The 19045-nt window shown below is 26.5% G+C and overlaps 1 protein-coding gene across 2 annotated transcripts in view; it reads right to left on the minus strand.

The window, feature by feature from the left end:
• LOC132952870 (uncharacterized) overlaps positions 1-18331 on the minus strand; it is a 237206-nt gene extending 218875 nt beyond the window's left edge. Inside the window, exon 1 of one of the 2 annotated variants that reach the window (XM_061025345.1) lies at positions 17848-18331. The gene's annotated coding sequence lies outside the window, so the exon portion shown is untranslated. Of the gene's footprint in view, positions 1-17637; positions 17657-17847 lie in introns of those variants that run through there. The other variant, XM_061025346.1, reaches the window with a different exon arrangement.
• Positions 18332-19045: the final 714 nt, after the last annotated feature.

The raw sequence follows: 19045 nt of genomic DNA on the forward strand, positions 1-19045 counted from the left end.
TGACAATCTGTACCTATCAAATTTTACCAATTAATAATAAATGCAATCTTATGCTTAAAAACTATTATTACAATTTAAACCATTTAATTGATACAACGATATTTAAAATACTAATACCTAAATAAATATTTCATATCTAGCTAACTATAATAATTTACTATAAAAACCAACTTTTAATGGAACGAAATTCTGCTGTCAAATTTTACTATCAGATACCTAACAATATATTGATGCAAGGGTTATTTTGGAATATATGCCATAATGACCTTATAACTTAATTCAATCAGTACAACCTTAAGTATAATTAATTGGAAACAAAATTCGGGGGTATTTGTAAAATAAATTTGCCTATTTTGGTTCAAAACTTTATCTGGGTATTTATTTTATTGTCATTCAGAAAACTTAAATATAATGTATACTCAACATATTACTTAAAATATTTTTATATTAGGTTACCTACCTACTTATTTAATATTTTCCACATGTTATCACATATAATAATTGTAAGCTTATTAATAATTAATTAAAGTCCATTCATAAACATAAACTGAAAATGTCTATCGGTCCTATTCATATTATTTACGCTTTCGGAACTAATAAAAAAACTGCGAAGACATGCATAAAATATTATCAACAAAACATTTTATAAACCATTTAATATTTATTTTTTTTCAATAACATAAATTACAAAATATAACAATATTTGAAAACGGTTCGTATTGTTAGAACTTTGATTAGACTGGGCATTTGTATATAAAAATATACAAATATATTAACGATAAATGTATATTCCACATCTAAAATAAAAAATTAATATAATATAAATAGACATACATGGAAGTGCACGCGTAATGGCTCTGACTAGAATGACGGATGGTATCCAGACATTTATCATGTTTCATACATATACACGCAGTTAGAAAAAATTGCCTGACATGGGTCACAATATTTTATTTTCTTTCAATAAGGATACACTTTTTAATGTATAAATGGCAACTATTTTACTTTGGTCTCCTATACATTTTCGAGTTTTCTGTTCAGGAAATGGAAACGTGGTATTTTCCTAGCAAAAAATAGTATATATTGGATAAGTTAATGGGATGTTCAAAAAGTATCAAGTGAGTTTGGTTTTTCTCATATTCTAACAAATTTATTATATCTAAACAAAATATTGAATTTAAGAAAATATTTACACATATTTTAGATTATTTTTAATTTATTTACCAAGTACAACCTAAGCTATTCGATTAACCAACTCATACTTTATAAAATCAATATTTGAGTATACTTATTCAATTAAGTACTCATGCTTGATGATTTTTAAGTAAATAGTATAGGCGATATACCTGGTAGTTTATAGAAAACTATTAGTGTTCTAAAAATATATTTCATTGTAATCGTGGCTTTTAGATATTCTCTTATAATTTACAATATTGTGCGATTTATTGAAAAATATGTTATTGACAATTAAACTTGTAAAAATTAACTCTACGATGCATACCAAATAGAAATAAAGTATACATTAGGAACTATTGAATTATGGATAATCTTATCAGTAAATAAAACAAAATAAAAGTAGGTATTTGGTGATATTATTTGTATTATTTTATTTGGAGTGTTAAACATCTGAATTAAAGTTAAACATAATATATTTTAGCTTAATAAATTTATAGTATAACGATCTTTACAATCTTGCTCACAAATAAAATTGTGATGGATAATAAACAATATTATAAAAAGTGTCCAGTAAATATTTGTTCAAATAATATAATCAAACATTTTAAAATGAAGACTTATTTTACATTTGTTTTTATTTTTTGTTAGTTTATTTTATTTCATAATATTTTATACCCCGTGTTTGTTCTCGTACATTCCCTCAGGCCTACTGGCTTCTATGTAGGTACAAATATTAATTTATCTGCCTCATATCTTAACATTAAAACTTACAAAACTATATGAAATCTTAATGGAAATTAAAAATTCAAATTTTTAAATATTTACATAAATTACCTTTATAAGTTGACTATCTCAGATTTTTAAGTAACTAAAAATACTCAAAATTATAATACTTAAATTTATAATTATGCAGATCCTTTGTACAATAATAGTTCTTCAAAACTGAAAGTTAAATAAAAAATATAGACTACACATACACAACAAGACACTATACAATACGCGTGTGCGTGTGTGTAATATTTAGATAGGTGAAATGAAAAAAAGAATGGAAATAGATTGTTCAAATTAAATTAACGTTTAATATATTTGGTTATATGGAGTGAACCATTTTTTTTCTCTTCACTGCTCTTATATTATATAGGTACATATATAAATGTGGCTTTATCAAACCCTGAGTTCATATCCTTGAACTGCTTGGAGTAATCACTTACTTTTTTTTTTTTTGTGGTATCGAGAATTGAAGTAATCACTGGACGCTCCCTTGTATAATGCAACCACCCAACCATGTATTGTTATTTTTTTTTCCACACTTTTCTTATTGTAACTACTTATTGTACCCCAGCTATATTCAAAAATATATATATACAATGGGTAATGGATTTCTTATACAATATTCCTAATTATTATTTCAACAAGTTAGTTTAGGTAAAATAAAATAAAATAGAATCAATATTTTTATATGAATTAATTTACTAGTTGAAATGTTGAAATATTGTTATGCTTCTGAATTATTTAATATACATAAAGACAATTTTAGTATTTTACTATTAAACATAAAATTGATTTACCTACCAAAAACCCATCTCAATATTTATATTAATAAAATATAAATATTTATTTATATTTTATTTATTAATATTTTATTAATATAAATAATGATATTTTTTTTTTATTGAACAAAACGCTTCAACGTCAATGGTTATTAGCGTACAGTTATGTGATTACATTTAAAATAATGATATTATATCTACATAATACATAAACAAAATTTGAAGATAATATCATTATCTTCAAATTTTGTCTTATGATGTATTAATGTATTATCATTTCTTGTACCTATTTCGTACAGTCGATTTTAGAATAAATACCTTTTTTTTTATTATTATTTAAAAATATATTTACAATTTGTACCACAGGTAATATAATCAGTAAATGTGGTGACATAAAATAACGTTTGACATAGGAACATTAATTGTCAAATAGGATGGCTCCCAGCAGTGTCACCTGACAAGAAATGTAATAAATACCTACAAATTAACGATTATTATTTGATAATATTAATTGATAACATTAATTTAATAATATTTAAATATTATATATTTTAAAATTATAATCAATATTTTAAGACTTCGGTAATAATCGTATATTTTCAAAATTGATCATTTGTAGAGCAACTATATAATGTATATTTTGTAAACTTAATACATTTAGCTAAAAATATCATAAATTTATATTTATTAGTAAATTATTTTTCTAAAGCATTTTAATCTGTGTTAGCCAGAATTTGACTGTCAGCAGTTAATAATAACCTAAACGTATTGATCGTTGTATAGCTTTTGTTATTAAACATACGGATCTAGAATCTAGATCAATGTCATTCATTGTTTTTGAAAACATAAAAATTAAGGAAGCTTAAAAGTTGGCGAAGCGTCAAAATCTCATTTTCAAAACATGTTTGATGCCAAAATCTTTACGAATATCGAAATATCGTCATTCCACGTTGGTGGCTAAACAATAATATTGTTAAAGTAAAATATTACGGGTGATTAAGCTATTGTAAATCCCGCAACAAAAAAGTTGCAACAAGTTTTTATTATGTAATATACGTAACAGTGTCAAAAATAGGACGTATTGAACACTTGAAATTGTGAATGCTAAAAGCAAATTATTCGCATTTTTTTGAAAAGAAATAATCAAATAACATATTTGAAATAATGGTTCTGATGATTTTAATGAAATTTATGAAACAATTAATAAGAAAGTAAAACTTAAAATGCGTTACTATTCAATGTGATAAATATAATAAACATAATATGGTACTTAAACAGATTAACTAGTAACTAGTATACTACAACGTAGGTATTACCATTTACCATGGATTAATGTAGTGTAGAATTACAATATTATAACTCTAAAATATAAATCAACTGATCGCCCTAATTCTGCATTTAACCACTCAGATTTCTATTGTATAATCCAAAAGTCTAAGCGTCAAATCAATAATATAAGGGTATTGCCTGTCTAAAGTAGATATGTTAATCTAGAGTTTTACTGTGGTAGGCACTGTGGTGCATAACATAAGAAGTGTCATGCTAAGATTAATTTTGCAAGCGAAGAAACGCTATTAAAAAAAAAAAACCTAATTCTAGCAGGCTTTTTACATTATAATAAATTACGTATTGCATTATTTTGAGTAAATTTATAAAACTATAATATATAATATTATATTAGTATAGTTTAGTTTAGTTTTATACTAATCTAGCAAAATTCAATAAAATAAAAAAATGTTTGTACACTATCTACAATTTTAAAGAAGATATAAAAAATTTATTTTTCGTTTGCATAAATTTATATTCCAAATTTCCTAGAACGTTTCTATAATTTTTCAACTATAAACATAAATTGCGAGAATAAAACACGTCGTAGTATAATACATTAGCGTGGGAAAGTTTAACAAAACATTACACAATCCTGCAATTTCAGTTGAAATATTTTTATATTTTTTAAGTTATCAGCAAAATATTTCTCTAGTTTTGTACTATATGAATTCTAAACAAAACAATGCTGATGTTGATAACAGCATTTGGATAGACCACTAAACTTCATCTAAGACTATTCTATCGAGATCTAAATACTTATCCATATAATATAGTTAAGATTGTGCTTAAAAAATAGAGCGATTGTTTTTCAACGTTTCAATCAGCACATGTGGTTCTTCCGGCTGCAATATTTGTAAAAGCTTGACATGCATGCCGTATGTTATTTATATTCATACATTAAAACAATTAAGATAAGTATGGTAATACAGTAATATGCGTTGGTAACGGATATTTTATCTCTGCTCCTTCGAAAATGTTCAACATTTGGAGCAGCAATTTACACAATGCATTGTGTTAGCGTATATAAACAAGTGTACAAATGTCCGTATTGGTGAATGGGCATCAGCAGTCATCAATATAGATGATTTCATTTTGATTTTGAAAACGATGTAATAAGATTTTGTTATCTTCATCCATCGCACACGTAGCATAGGAAAATAATTCAACTAGATCGGAGTTCTCAAATAGTGAGTTGTAAATTTATAATATTGTTATTGAGAATTCATCGGCAATCGTAACCTATTTATTTATTTACAATACATAGGGAATTCCAAAAGAAAAGAATAATTTTATATATAGAAATATCCAATATTGAAGATTATATTTAATCATTTCTTCTATAAATAATGTTTTGATCATTAAATAACATAATAATAAAACTGGTGATTATTTAAAATTAAACAAACCTAATCTCCTCAAAAAAATAGACTTAAATAAAATGTGTTAGATTTTTCACAGAAACAATGTAAACAGTAAATAAATTGAATAAAGCTCTCTCACTGTTCACAAGTTTCAGACTATCTTTAAACGAACCGACGGCAGATTACAACTCTAAATAGTTTTTCGAATTTGATGATTGTAGGGTTTTTCACTCTATGTTAAATTATAAAATAAAATCCAAGGTAACTGCTTTATTAGCCACAACTAATATATTTCCATCTAATTAACGTAAAAACTAATCGTTGGACAAAATAATATTATATTAGGTAATTTAAAAGCAGTTTCATTAATTAATTGTTAGTAACGATTTAAAAATATGCTTATGTGCAGCAATACCTAAATAATGGCCACCCTAATATTGTGTCTGCCTCATTTAATTTTGAAAATTAAATACCAAAACACTCTGGGTGTTTCAAGTTTTAATATTTCCTTATTTCCTATACCCCGGGTTGTTTTTGCAAAGATATACTTGGAATTTATTTTCCTTAATAAATATTATCTAAGCCTTATTTTCGATAAAAATGGAGTTGTCTTATTTTTGCTCAAACTCTTTCAGATTAAATTTGAGTGGACTGTTACTGGCGCATTACATTCTTAGCTAAACTAATAATTAATAATAATTGATAACAATGTAAAACACGACCATCACTGAAATACATTGACATAATGCCTACACAATAATCATTAGAAATATAATATAAAATAAATAGATCGACTGACGTCTATATTACATTACCTTATAACAAAATAAATATACCAAAGAAAAGCCACGAAAAACATTTCATTGATAGCCAATTTCATTAAACTGATATTTACATTTTTGTATTGCATACAAATATAAAATATTCATTATAGGTCTATAGTTAGGTACCATAAACGATACCTTTTACTAGCGCTTTAGACAAAATTATTTGATGTGTAAAAGTGTAAAATGTCACAAGAATTATTATATTTAATAGATTAGTATTTTTACTCTTGTTATAATGAATAAATTAATACAAGTTAAGTAGGTACCTACTATGTAAGTACATATACCTATTAAAATGTAAGATGAAACGTTTAATCATACTAAATAAATAATGAAAAAGTTTATTTAATATTATTACAAGTTTCTAATATCCATATTATACGAAGAAACTATACTATTAATTTCAAGTACCTAGGTATAATTACATATATATTTTATAATATAAATACATAATAATAATATTATATTTTATCATAATGTAATTCATATTTATAGTAATATATTGTTTTAATTATTCTTTATATGCGTTTATATGCACCTAACATTTTTTTTCATTATAACAATACACATAAAAAAAAAATTAAAACCAAAAATTATATTATTATATATCTAAACATAATGTAAAATGTTAATATAATGTAAACAATTATTTTGTTAAATAGGTATAAATAATTTTCATGGATGCAGTAGATTTTTTATGAATATACTGTATATACCAACATATTTAGTTTTAGTATAATACACGTAAACTTATAAATCGTAACATAATTCACATTCTATTAGTTATTACACAATCCAATTATTTTAAATTGATAAATATTTGGAAGAGATCTTAAATAATATTTATATAATATAAATATATATTTTTTTCATCATAGTATAACAGTAAATAATTAGAACGATAATTATAGTCGTATAATTCTTAATTAAATTAGGATAATTAAATAATACAAAAATGGAAAATTATTGGTAAAATTAAGATTCAGGGACTTCATTTTGACGTTATGAAAGCGTATAAAGCCGTCAATTTCATTGATTATAATAATATAGTCGTCACACAAAACAAATTTTGTAAAATTCAATTTTTTTTTTATTTTTTATTAGTTTTCAGTTTAAAACTATTATAGCTCGACACTTATAATTTAATATTATTACATAATAGGTAAACATGAGATAAAATATAACAACCTAATTTTAATTAGGTAGATACAAAGACTCAATATCGGTATAGGTATTTAAAACATTAGTGAGGCAAATAAAACTCAATTAAAAAAACTAATATTTTTAATAAAAACCTGGATTTGATAATAAAATCAGAGAAGAGAAAAATTACGAACTTCAAACGATCCATGTATTTCTTTGATACCGCGTATCAATATAGTATAGCTTATAATATTATATTATAATGCAATATAATATAATATAATAATAAATATAGGTACCTAGTAGAATTTTATTGTTCAATATACATAGGAACCTTGTTAAGCGCGACTCATCTATAATAATTAGGGCTAGGATTTCGATGCATTTGCTTATTTTTTTTTTTAGTCCAAATTGATTGGTTGTCAGATATTTCCAAGATTTAGATTATTCTTGACTAAATAGAACAACTTTTTCCCCCCATATTTTTGCATATTTGAACATAATGCATATAATTACATAATTAAATTTTTAAAAATCTTATGAATTTAAAATGGTATTTATTTAATGAACGTCAACAATTATTGAGTTACTTGTCGAATTGTCGTCAATTTATCATATAATATTATCTTGGTCAGACGGTTGATAGGATTACCTTCACATTATTTATTTATTTCATTAGTAAACAAGTTGTAGTCAATATAAATCCATTCTTAGTACTAAACACGGGTCAATCGTGTTTCAAAATTTGAAAGAAAATATCATAACAGCAATATTCAATGTAATAATAACTACTAACAATAAATAATAATTCTATATTGTAAATAATAATTATAATTTAATAGTTTCCGTTTTAATTATTTTCTGATGTTTTTGTAAAAAATATTAAATTTTACGTACAAATAAAAAAAATATTGTTTTTGTATATTTTGGTAGGTAAATAAAATGCATATTTTACGATTTTTTATTGAATATCCTATCCCTAATAATAAATATTTGGATTCTAAGCGGAACGATGATTGTATGATTTTACAACGATGTGTGGTTTTTTTTGTTTGTGTCATTCATTGCCTTTTCGAAATTGAATACAAGATTCCCCTTAAATTTTTTTACATTTAACAGAATAAAAACTTTACCGGAAAGTGTAAATACTTTTTTGAGCGTTTGAAGTTAGACATATTGGATATTCACCCGTAAATTTCATACAACGATATTCTTATGTTGTTGTTATTCGAAAACTAATAATCGTAGATACTTTAAATTTTCATCAAATGTTATTTTATCATTTTATAAACATGATACAATTTTTAAAATACTTTGACTCGTTTTGGGATATTTATAGACATTTTAAATTTCTTTAGTTTTTTATTCTTTAAATGTCAATCAAATGCTATTCAACGGGTCGTAAAGCTTGATCATTTAATATAAAATTCTTCATAAGCTTACATAATAGCAGTTGGAAACTATTAAAAATACATAGACAGGACTTTTTTATAGGCATTTAAAGTTCAAATTTTTACGAAATTCATCATAATCTAGATAATTTGTTTATTATTTTGTAGTTTGAAAATTATAAAATATTCAATTTTTATACCTAAGAATTGAAAATTTAAAAAAAGGATTTTGATAAATAGTACATACTGTAACCAAAAAATATATAAACACCGTTCTTTTTTACAGAAATTTTATGTTCAAATTTTTTCAAAAATTAAATTCTTATAATTTAAAAATATTATTCGTGGGTACTTAAGAGTACCTACTTTATTGTATTGTATACAGTACACACACAACGACATTTTTAAATGCAATTTTTTTAGCAAGAATTAATTTCACCTAACTTAGTAAAAAGGCCTAATAGTAAAATAAAATACTTTACTCACAATAATAGTTTACTTAGTAATATTATAGGCTGACAGATCGTCTTTGTTCAGAATCGATTTTCGTATACAATGATTATTGAATTGAAATTTAACACATCTATTGATCTATTACAGTGACTCTCTAGACACCTGTACTTAAATTATAAAAAAATATTTACTGGCGGAATAATCATGTGAAAAATGCTAGAATTTATATTTATGGATTCTTTGAACGAAATACAAAGAGTATCTAAAATTAAATATTTAAAATACCTGATAAGGATTTTTTACTTTGAGATATTTATTTAAAGTAAAACTATATGTGGTTATTAAAATGTTGTACGTACAACCTTTGTAGTAAGTATTTTATTTACAATGTATAAAATTAACCAACGTTATAAAACGTCAACAATGTAAGCTATATATATCAGCATGTAATATTAAACACAATTTCGATAAATACAAAAAAATGGCCTAAGGTAAACAACTATTTTTCAATTCATATTATTAAGTCATGCAGGTACCTATAACTTATTAATATAAATAAAACATTCTGCAAGAATATATCGTAAAAAAAACATATTTAATTTTACAACAAAATATGTTTTTGGCAAGGAAATTTAAATCAAACATTTGGTTCCAATAGAATAGAAAAAGAAGTTATTGTTGCTTTAAAATAAGTCAAATTAGCACAATAAAAATTTAATAAATCAATAAATTCTTAGCAATAATTTTAAGTTACAAATATGTTTTACTATAGTAAGTTATGAATTGTAGATGTTAAATGTGGGTACCTATATAATATTATATACTATACCTATGTACCTACATATTTAAATTATTAATTTGATAAAGATTATTTAAATTTGTTAAGCTATGAATACATATTAAGCCCTAGAAAATACAAATAATATTGTAATAATAAATAATATAAAAATATAAAAATAATATCCATATCATTAATAAACATGATCCATAAATATTTTATTTAGTACTTATTATACTTATTATTGTAGTTGAATAAAATGTTTACCTACAACAAACGGATAAATAAATAAAATAAACATTACTGAAAATGTACGAAAGGACAGTGTTGGCATATAATATTTAATCAGGGGTCTAAACCAAGTTTGGGTTAAAATATCTGAAAACCGGTTGTTCGTTATAGGACGTAAATGTGTATTCTGAATTCAAAAATACTCCGGACAAGTGCGTACAGCAGTTGGTTAAAATTATAATAATATTTGAGACGGAAAATCATTGAACATTTGAGAATCTATTAACATATTTTATTCATTACATTATATTTCGTATATTACCATACAGCGAGTCCCACGATACTTGGTTAATTAATGTGGTAATGGCCGAGTTTCCTCATACGGGTAATTGAACAAATTAGATCATGTGACGTACTTTAGTCAACAATGAACTTTATAATAACTATGTCATAAATATATAATACATTTATAGGTATACTCTAAATATTATGATGAATACGCGTAATTAACACTACTTAATACCTATACAGTGTTTTGAAAAGTTATCATTAGATGTAAAAAAAAATTATTATTAATTAATATTCATAACTTCTAACCTTTACCTGGACCTTTACTTCATAACATTGTCCATAAATATCAAAATAGATTAGACCACGTATAAGATATTTTAATGAAACAATTAATCAGTATTCTGGTCAATATGTAAAATTGTAACCCGTGTTTTTACTGGTGGTAAACGTATAAAGTTCTCAAAAATGTTTTGGGTATTCTGGTGAACATAAGTTATAAACAAATGCTTGTGAATGATTTCAACATGCATGATAGCTGTAATTGGTTTCAAAACAAATGATACATCAATTATGCAGTTATACATGTATATAAAGAATGTTGTACCTATATTATACACTAACATACACGAATTCAGACACCTACGCCTGATCTCTCGAGCCATACACCTATGGATAGGTTATGACCCAAACGTAATATATAGGTACTCAATAACAGTCTACATATGCTTCACCCAATACTTAAAGTTTTAATATAAACTTTCAAATTTCCAGCCATAAAAATCAATATTATATAAATCCCTATTGTGACCCATTTGAACTTAAAACTAGTCAAAAGTCATAGTTGCATGCAAATTATCTTAATAAATTGGTACCATACAAGCTTTTAATATATCACTATATTTTGTATCAAAGCACCTGCCTTTTGAGTCTTGGTATAGTCATACCCTCGCAGACAACCTTCACGACAATTTGAAAATGGAAATGGTTAAAAATTATTATTGGTGTTACATTTTACACCGAACTACTATACCGCTAATATTCTATTGTTTTCTTATATTCTCCCTCACCATTGGCGGCCGGTTATCCTATGGCCTATGTGTTGTTTTAGCAACACATATACAATTTGGTGAATGTTGTGTGATTAATAATTATTTACCATAAATTGACTCATTAGAGTGTAATATAATTTAAAAAAAATGTAATGACTATGATGAGTCGTTTTATAATACCTACCTACATAAATCAAAAGAAAAAAAGTCAAACATTTAACATACCTATAAATAGCAACAAAAAAGCCAACTCGAGTCTAGTAATTATCGGTAGTAAGATTATACTGAAAAACTTTCAAGTCCTTATAGTTTGATATTTACTTATAATATCATAATATATGAGTAATAACAAAAAAAAATCGATTTTATCACAAATTGGTTTTGCGTAGAAATTCCTATTTTTCCCGATTATTTTATAAATGAACTAGACATTTTAGATTCTGACCGTAGCAATGAATGTACTGACTTTACAATGATGTGTGTTTTTTTTTGTGTCTGTCATCACCTTTTAGGACAGTAAAAGTGCTTGGATTTTCTTCAACAGTAACTTTTCTGATAGGAAAGTTAATCTAGTTGGTACTTTGGGGGGTCAAAAGTAAAAATTTCTCAGTAGTTTTAAAAAGCGACGTGAAAAACAAAAGAAAAATTAAGGAAAAACGGGAATTTTTACGCAAAATCTGTTTTCGAGAAAATCGATTTTGGTTTTTGGTGTAACTCTAAAACAAATGACCGTAGGGACATGAAATTTTGACTGAATGTTTATATTAGCATTTTCTATACACCATAAAATTTTGAAAATATTTTGACTCTTTTTGAGCTGTTTACGGACATTGTCAGTTTTCAATTTTTTTAGTTTTTTTTTCTATAAATATCAATAAAATTTTATCTTTTAAGTAAAAAAGCTTGAAAATTTAATAGAAGGCTCCTAGCCTAGGTTATTGTTTCAAAGGCAGATGAAAAATATTAAAATCCTTAGTCACAGTTTTTATTTATAAGCATTTAAAGTTCAAATTTTGACAAAATACGGAAAAATCACGAAAATTAGCAAATTATTTTGAGTTGAGTATTCATAAAAATTTTTCTTTTTAAATCTAAGATTTGAAAATGTAATACAAGATTATCCATAAGTTTGTCTACCTTTGTCAAAAAAAAAAAAATGTCTACAAGAAAATCAAATTAAATTTTTATGAGCGTTTAAAATTCATATTTTTACAACATTTGATATTCACTCGATTACTCGTGTAACGATTTTCTTATTTTGTTGTAATTAAAAAACGTATGACTGTAGATACTTGAAAATTTCACTGAATGTTTATATTAGAATTTTCTAAACACGATAAAATTTTGAAAATAATTTTTACTCTTTTTGAGCTGTTTACGGAAATTGTCAGTTCTCAATTTTTTTAGTTTATTTTCTATAAATATCAATTCAATTTTATTTGTTGGGTAGAAAAACTTTTATGCAAGGCTCCTGATATATTGTTACAATAGCATTTGAAAAATATTGAAAATACATAGGCACAGTTTTTTTTTATAAGCATTTAAAGTTCAAATGTTGACAAAATTTATCAAATTTAAAATGTAATAATTATTTTGTAGTTGAAAATTTATAAAATGTTCAACTTTTGTAGCTAAGGATTGAAAATTTAAAACAAGGTTCTACGTACATAAGTAAATATATAAATTACTTTATTCACAATATTATCATCAAATATACTTAGTAATATCATAGGCTGACTGACTGTTTTCGCTCAGAATCGTTTTTCTTATACAATGATATTATATCATTGAATTCAAATTTAACACCATCCATTACAGTGACCCACTTGTAACCTACTGTACAGCAGATCGACATTCACTTACCCACCTTTTTTGCTTTGGACTCCCAGATTTCTAAACTATAGATTCAATTTACTACAAGTAATAACCCTCGAAATAGAAATTCAAACTTTTTTTGTTGCTTTAAGTGTCCGACAATTTTTTTTGCATCGCCCAAAAACTGACAAAAAAAATGTAAATATATGTGACCCTCTTATTATATATTGGTGATATATTGATGTATACTGTGAACATGGGGGTGTTTTTTATCTAGTTTCTTTAAACTTTGAACTAAATACAGCCATTGTTGGTACTTATAATAGTCCACAGAAATATCCTCAGTAACACTTATTATTTTTGGATATCTCCCACTACCACTTATCACTCTCCAACAATCCTCCAACGCGTCATAAAATGCAACGGTGTCAACATCTCTTAAACTAATAGGTTTCTCAAATCAATTAAATAATTAATTAGTTCTGAATAGCTCTATCATTGGATAGCCAAACTTGTCAAGTCATTATGTTATTGTTGTTATATTATATTCATCATTCATCAAATTTACTTATTGCGTAGGTAAAATAGGTAAGTAGGTGCATCAAAAATATTACCATCAGAACCATGATAACAATAATTATAATATGGAATGTTAAGCATATGCCAATTTTTTTTTTAGAAAAAGCTTATAAATATAATATTGTTGTTCATATGGGCGTATAAAAAAAAAATTAGTTATTTCATTACAATACATACCTAGGTAGCAGAAATAATTTATGATATAGTAGGTACAACTATTATAATAGTCTATGTAGTATAGGTAATATAATAAATATTACATAATATATATACAACATATCTATAATCACCGATCTGAATTCGCCACTGCAACTCACTATCATACTTTAAACTATACTTTGTTCTGTGCACTATTATAGTCTACAGATGTAACTTATGAGTCCGGTTAATAAACATCGTCTAGTAAATACAATTTATAATGATAACAAATTAATTATTTTTGTTAAAAATGCTAAAACAAAGTTTATTGAATAAATAATTTGAATGTTTTACTATTTATTAATAAAGTTAGGCGTTGTATAAACTTTACATTCCATATGTAATTTAGTAAACTATAAATATTTAACTACCAATAACTATATAACTTCAAAAATATAGGCGTAACTAACCTTTGAATTTTGGGGGCTTAAGTCTCACATATAAAATTACTTTTCATACACTAAGAATGTTTAAAGCATTATAAACTACCATTTAATTTATCAAGAGTAATTAAATATCTTATATAATTGGTGCCAGGCTTGAGACTTGAGCCTAAACATTTATAATGTTATTCGATGTACTTTTATAGATCTCGTGTGCTCAATAGATACATAACCGTGTGTCCCAAAAAACAGGGGCCACTTTACCACTCATTACCATGTAAACATTTTTCAATTCTGTTTGCGGGACATTAAACTAGACGAATGAATCGTAAATTTCTATGACTTACAATGTTTTTAACTCGTGTATCTTGCGCATGCGCAATAAAACTTACATTTTTTTAAATGGCAACCTGTAATTTAAATACCATATTCGGGTTCATCGATTTTTTTCAAGCCATTTTGATGTATCAACTTGTGTCCTAAACCCAAAATTGAATAAACTAGAGCTAAGTAGAATTTAAAAAATTAAAAAATTAAATTAAATTAATTTTTTTTTCTAACTGTATGTACTTATTTTTTTATTCTAAACACCATGAAACAAACAATCAAAATTATTATTAGTAAACTAATCAACTATTTACTATTGACACATGACTCTGATAATGAGTTCCATAATACCTAACATAAAAATAGCTAATGACATTTTAATAGTTATAGGTAGATTACAAAACTAGAAACATCAATGCTCATTATTCTTTTAATAGATGGGTACTTAATTATAATTCTGATGGAAACAAAAATACACTTCTTCTCTTTTGGTTTCAGCCAATTAAGACCATATGCATTTTCATAATGTGTAATAATAAAATAAGATATATAGTAAATAGTTAATTAGTTTAATAATAATAATTTTGATTGTTTGTTTCATGGTGTTTAGAATAAAAAAATAAGTACATACAGTTAGAAAAAAAAATTAATTAAATTACATTTTTAATTTTTTTTAATTCTAATTAGCTCTAGTTTAGTCAATTTTGGGTTTAAGACACAAGTTGATGCATCAAAATGGCTTGAAAAAAATCGATGAACCCGAATATGGTATTTAAATTACAGGTTGCCATTTAAAAAAATGTAAGTTTTATGCGCAAGATACACGAGTTAAAAACATTGTAAGTCATAGAAATGTACGATCCATTCGTCTAGTTTAATGTCCCGCAAACAGAATTGAAAAATGTTTACATGGTAATGAGTGGTAAAGTGGCCCCTGTTTTTTGGGACACACGGTATATATATATATATATTTTATCAACAATAATAAACTTAGTATCTTCCATCTCAGTATCTTCTCTCAGTATCTTCCATTAAAGACCTTGGTATAACCATAACCCATAATTTAAATTTTCAGGAACACATCGAGTTTAAAGTAAAAAAAATTCTCTCCGTGTATTAGGCCTTGTTAAACACCACTCGTCTGATTTTAAGAATGTGGAATCTTTTAAGTTACTGTAATGTGCTTTGGTTAAATTGAGCGTAGAGTATGGATTCCCTATCGAAGTCCTTATACTAAATCAAACATCGACCCTATTGAAAGTGTTTAAAACCGATTTTTAAAGTTCATAGCGGTCAAATTCTATATAGCTGTTATCCAACATGATTTTTCGTCAATAAGATTTCTTCTAAACCTTTCTACTCTAGTTTCTAGACGAGATTAGGCTGACATATTTTTTCTATATAAATTAATAAATAACAACATTGATTCCCCTTATTTATTACAAAATATTCAATTTAACATTCCAGCCTATAATAATTAAACCACTCCCATGTTCTACTTGCCACCACAAACCAAAAATTATTTTTAAAAAACTCTCCAATATTCCAAGAGCCTTGTGCCCTTGTGTAATAAATTGGCTCCCGATGTTGATTTCTTCTTTACTCCATTAGTCTTAATTCATAAAATATACTTAATTAACAATAATATGTAATACTGTCTTTTACATTACATTTGGTTTATATTCTAACTTATTAATATTAAGAAGTTTATTGTAATACAATATAGCATATACAATATGTACATATATATATTAATTTACTGTAACAAATTATCTAATACTTGTACTATTGGGCGCTTGTCCATTTTTATTAATTTGAATAAACAATTATTATTATTATATGATATTAATATCAGTGTTTTTCTATTTTCCTCTCTCGGAAAATTATTTAGTGAACATTTCTACATTATTTTAAGGTAAGAATAACAAATTGATTCATAATTAATTAATTGAAGTCTAACTTTTCTTATATATTTATACACTGTTGTAATTTAGTCTTATATCATATTAAAAATGAATGGATTGTTCAACTGTGCAATTAAAGATAATTAGTTTATGTAGGTCGTAATTAGACAATTATAGTCATTAATAAATATCAAATATTGTGTTTATTATTTTATAAATTTTAATTAGAAAAATTTATTTTTTATTAAAATACACGTTCGTTTTATAATTGTGTGGTACCTATTGTGTATAATTAGAAAATTGTATGATCAGGTATTAGAATAGTGTGTTAGAAATCTGTGTCTCATCTTACCTTATAGTGTAAGATATATGACGGATTACTTTTTTTTATTACAATAATGCAATTATTTATATTCTTTAAACATTAAAAGAACCAAATTAAAATTAAGGAATAATTTACTTGTGTTTAATATTATTTATGATCAAAAAAATCTAAATAGTAGGCACAAAGCTTTAAATATTAGGTGTCTCGTTTTAACCTTAGGTTCCCCTGTGTCACCACTACACACTATAAACGGCAGTCAAGTAGTTGAAAAAAATACAACAGGTTGATAGATATCATAATTTAATAATTATTATTAGGTAGGTAATAGTATAGTCATTAATTTGACATAAATAGGTAATTCATTAATTTTCACCATATAGATAATATTTTTGTTATATACGTGTAACAATAATATTATTATCCAATTATGACTTCGATCATAAAACAATAATACCTAGGTATAAGTAATAGTATTTATATATATTTATATAATAATAATATTTATATCTATATTATAACTGTATAACCTGTATAAATTATCGTGAGCGTTATCTCTATAGACAGACACGACGTACCTATTACAGCGAATGCATAATCGCGTAATCCAAAAAACAAACGAAAAATATCGCAAAACCGTACGACCGCGGCGGCCGTCAAAAGCTCTGCACGCGAGCAAGCTGCTCTCGAGCTATAACGTAAATGAAAATAATAACAATAATAATGATAATAATATTTACGTTTGTTTTCAAGCTATGAGTCGTCACACTGCACGCACGGTGGCCAGAAGGCGGCGTGAAAAATAAAAAAGGACCGTACGCAAACGAGACGTGAGACAAGACTTACAACACGTGGTACACACGCACAACACGCAGTCAGACATCTGAATCCTAAAAATAAACAATCCGAAGGCGGCACTATTTTTTTTTTTTGCAACTGAGTTACCTATACACAATATAATAATATAATAATAATAACAGTATGTGATATGGATAATATATTTTAATATTATATCATTTTATTTCACTGCTCGCGATCGCGACGACGTCGTAATGCTGACACGAGTAAAAGTATCGAAAATGAAAAATAGATTAGACACCGGTAAGAACGTAAATATTTGAAAAACGTCGGTGGAAACGTGTGAGTGGCACACAATAATATACGACGACTCGGAGCGGAAGAGACGGTGCACGCGCGAAGACCGGACGAGGCGAACTGAAACGCCGCCGTCGCCCCGCGCCCGTCGGCCGTCACCACTGATGCTGCCGCCGCCGTCGCCGCCGTCGCCGCCGCCGCCGCCGCCTAAGGAGAACCTCCTTGCACCGCGCGCCGGGTGTCCGGTTCATCGGCTGCGGCGGCGGCATGCCAACAACGCGGTGTTCCCCACCGCCACCCCCACCACCACGCCGCCGGCCGAGTCGAGGATGGCCGGGGTTGTTAGCTGCAGTTGTTAGACGCAGTTGTTGTTGTCGTAGGACCGATCAGCGTCCACCTATCGGCGATCGAGAGAGCGAGAGAAAAATTCCCGAGAATCAGTCGTCGACGTCGTTTCTGAAACTCGGGATGTGCCTGTACACCGGAACAAAGAGATGAGCGCCGGACTGTGGCGGACTTCGGATTAGCCGTGCGTGTCTGGTAAACTCGAAATTATCGTCTCGGCACGGTTTTCATATTTTCCAAACGACGGGGTAAAAAATCTGATGTTTTTGAATCTACGTCATCGAGTTCGGGGTATAATCACGGGATCGAAAACGATTAGTCCTATGCAGACATTTAGTTCTCAATCTATTAGATTGAAAAATACCTATTCACTTGAGTATATTGTTATATAAAATGTAGTAGGACAGTGGGCGATATTTAGTGTTTTGAACACTGTCATGACTCATGACATAATAATATTACGCATATTATTATTATTATTAGGCATCAGGCGTGTTA

The sequence above is a fragment of the Metopolophium dirhodum genome, chromosome 9 (genome assembly GCF_019925205.1).
Source record: "Metopolophium dirhodum isolate CAU chromosome 9, ASM1992520v1, whole genome shotgun sequence".
Classification (NCBI taxonomy): domain Eukaryota; kingdom Metazoa; phylum Arthropoda; class Insecta; order Hemiptera; family Aphididae; genus Metopolophium; species Metopolophium dirhodum.